This window comes from Capsicum annuum, chromosome 10 (assembly GCF_002878395.1).
Source record: "Capsicum annuum cultivar UCD-10X-F1 chromosome 10, UCD10Xv1.1, whole genome shotgun sequence".
Classification (NCBI taxonomy): Eukaryota; Viridiplantae; Streptophyta; class Magnoliopsida; order Solanales; family Solanaceae; genus Capsicum; species Capsicum annuum.
In genome coordinates, this window is record NC_061120.1 from 34,591,393 (window position 1) to 34,594,942 (window position 3,550).

A 3,550-nucleotide genomic window follows, 5' to 3' on the forward strand; every position below is an offset into this window, starting at 1 on the left:
TCATGTATATTAATCATCTAGTATTATTTTATTATTGTGAACTTTTAATTCTAATGTAATGAGTAAACCAGAGATTCTTATGAACAAATATTTATAGAATAAAAAATGTTATGTTGGAAGTACATATATACCATGTATTTTTATTGTGTAAATATAATTTATGTCAAAGTCAGATTATTATATTTTTGATATAATTTGTGGGATAAATATTCATGGTTTATCTCATTATGTTGGAAGTACTTTTCTTGTTAAAAATTTTTTTATTAAATATATTTCCAGTTTTAGATGGTATAAACTTTTTATATCTAAAATATGTCATGTATGTTTTATGGTATAAATATAATTTATATGGTATAAATATACCATGTATTTTTATGATATAAATATAATTTGTATAATATATAAATATACCATGAATTTTTATGATATAAATATATCATATATTTTTATGGAGGTATTGTGAAAGCAGGCAATAAAAATGATTAACATAAAATTTTGATATAGTATATAAAAATACATTTTCATGTAATTTGCCTAAATAAAAGGGCAAAATAGCCCTAATAGGTAAACGGACAGGAAATTACATGTTATAACCCCAATAGTAGGTGGCTTTGAATTTTTTACCACAATAACAAAAGTCTTTAAAGACTAGTCTTCCTTACCTTTTTAGTATAGTACAAGTATAATTTTGCCCTTTACACCACAAATATTTTTAAATTTTTCATACTCATTTGTCTCTCAAATTTTATTTTTAATTTTATTATTTTTCATTTTTTTTATTTTTTTCCTTTAATTTTATTTTCATGTTTTAATTCATTTATCTCAAACTTTATTTTTTTTCTCTTTTTCCTTTTTTCTCAAACATTATCTATTTCTTCATTTTTTTTCTTTTTTTAATTCATTTGTCCCAACCTTTATTTTTCTTTTATTTTTGGTTTTTATCATTTCTCATTTTTCCCTCAATTTTCTCAAACTTTATTTTTATTTTTTTCTTCTCATTTTTATTTTTCTCAATTTTTTTAATTCTTCTCTTTTTTCTTACTTTTTATTTTTTCCTTGCCTTTTTTTCTCAATCTCTTTTTTTATTTCTCTATTTTGTTTGATCGTTTTTTCTTTTTTCTCAACTTCTATTATATTTTGCTAATAAATAAAAAATTGGATAATCCGCAAAGGAATCTTCTTTTTTTGACATCAAACCAGATTTAAGGGCATGAAAACACAACGTGGTAGAGTCAACTCTTGCCCATGGGGTATAATTTGTTGTTTGAAAGTCCTTGAGCTAAGTCTTGCCTCTAAGGCAATAGTTGTAAAACATCTCATAAATAAAAACATAACGTGGTAGAGTCAACTCTTGCCCATGGAACATAATTTGTAGTTTGAAAGTCCTTGAGCTAAGTCTTACCTCTAAGGCAATAGTTGTAGAATATCTCATAAATAAAAATATAACGTGGTAGAGTTAACTCTTGCCCGTGGGACATAATTTGTAGTTTGAAAGTCCTTAAGTTAAGTCTTGCCTCTTAGGCAATAGTTGTAGAACATCTCATAAATAAAAACATAACGTGGTAGAGTCAACTCTTGCCCGTGGGGCATAGTTTTTTGTTTGAAAGTCCCTGAGCTAAGTCTTGCTCTAAGGTAAGAGTTATAAAACATCTCATAAATCAAAATAAAATGTGGTAGTGTCAACTCTTGCCCATGAAACATAGCTTGTTGTTTGAAAGTCATAAGTTTTGCCTATACAATGTGGTAGTGCCAACTCTTGCCCATGAAACGTAGCTTGTTGTTTGAAAGTCATAAGTCTTGCCTTTATAATGTGATAGTGTCAACTCTTACTCATGAGATGTAACTTAAATGGAAGAAATCGAAGAAAAGAACAAAAATAACAAAAATTAGGAAAAAAAATAAAGAAAAATATTTAAAAAATAAAAATCAAATAAAATGTAAAAGTTGAGAGAGAATGGGAAAAAATAAAGGTTGATAAAAATAAAAATAAAAGATTAAATATAAATAAAGGTCAAGAAAAAATTAAAAAGAAAAAAGAAAAGAAAAACTAAAATCAAAGAAAAATAAAAAATACATATATAAAAATAGACATTTAGAGGTACAAAGAAAAAAAAGTAAGGGTTGAAAAAAATAAAAAGAAAAAAAAAGGAAAGAAAAATAAAAAATCAAAGTAAAATAAAAAAAATAAGAAGTGGAGAGAAAAAAAGAAAAAAAGAAAAAAAAAAGTAAGGGTTGAGAAAAATAAAAAATAAAAATAAAAAATAAAAAATAAAATCGAAGTGAAGTTACAAAGAGAAAAAAATAAATCCATTATGAGAATCATTTATATAATTTACTCCATTGGTCAGGGTCAATTTTGTTCAATAAAATATTAGTTAATAGATAAAGGCTATTTTAAGAAATATTTTTTATTTGGGGCTAAAATTTGAAAGTCATCTCAATTTCGATCTATTCTTGAGATTTACCCATAGACGAAAAGGACATTTTAGGCTCAATAGGACGGAAGACATTTTTACACTATTTCACAGTTTACGCCCTTTTCCGTTTTACTATAAGTACGTGTATTATGCTGCTGCTTTGTCTGTGGAATCAATCTGCACTCAATAAAAAGAATGAACCTGGACGAGAGCAAACATCTTGGATATTTCCTATAACAAACTAGTAATTATGGTCTTCATTCTATAATAAAGGTTCTCTTTGCCTGTCAGACTAGACCAACTAGTAATTACGCTCTTTGTTCTGCTCTCGTTGAAACACTTCAACATCTTCATTTACTGCACACATATTACTCACATCCACCTACGATGTTTGAATATTTATCTCAACAATCAAGGAAGTTTGCTCAAAATACAAGCTCATTTCACCATGTTAATGGATATTTCCCTTCCGATTTGACGAACATTGTGATGATACTCCTTTTGAACATCTGGATTAGTATACTATGAAATAATTCTAACAATACCTCATCAAGCTTGATTTCCATCATTGGACAAACTGTAGTCCTTTCTTTTTTTCTTACCAATGTTGTAACCTCTTCCCGGATCATCATCACACCTATCAAATGACAACTACCTCGTGATAATGTTGTTAAGCTAATATAGATGGTTCTTACGGTAATATCACTGGAAAAAAAAGAGGAACAAGGGATGTTTTAAGAGTTTATGAAGGTAGTTGAATACTTGATTTCTCAAAATATCTTACCTTTACTTCTATTGTCCAAGCAAAACAGCCTGATTTTACATGGATTGCAATTAGCTAGCTCATCAGAAAAAGCGCTCCTATACTACCTGGTGTTGATTCTGCGTCACGTCTAGTAGGGAGATTTGTCATCTCAAAGAATAAGCAGATCATCCCTAGCATGCATATCTTAGTCACTTAAGCTGGTTTTCCACCTATTTGTTAGCGTTATGCCATCTCTAGTGAAGTCTAAAGGACATATTCGTGGCTGATTTGAGGTTCTGATGGAAATTCAGGAATTGTACATCATATCTTTGCAGATTGAATTTGATTTATATACAGATAATATGATATAAACTCAATGAAGTAAATA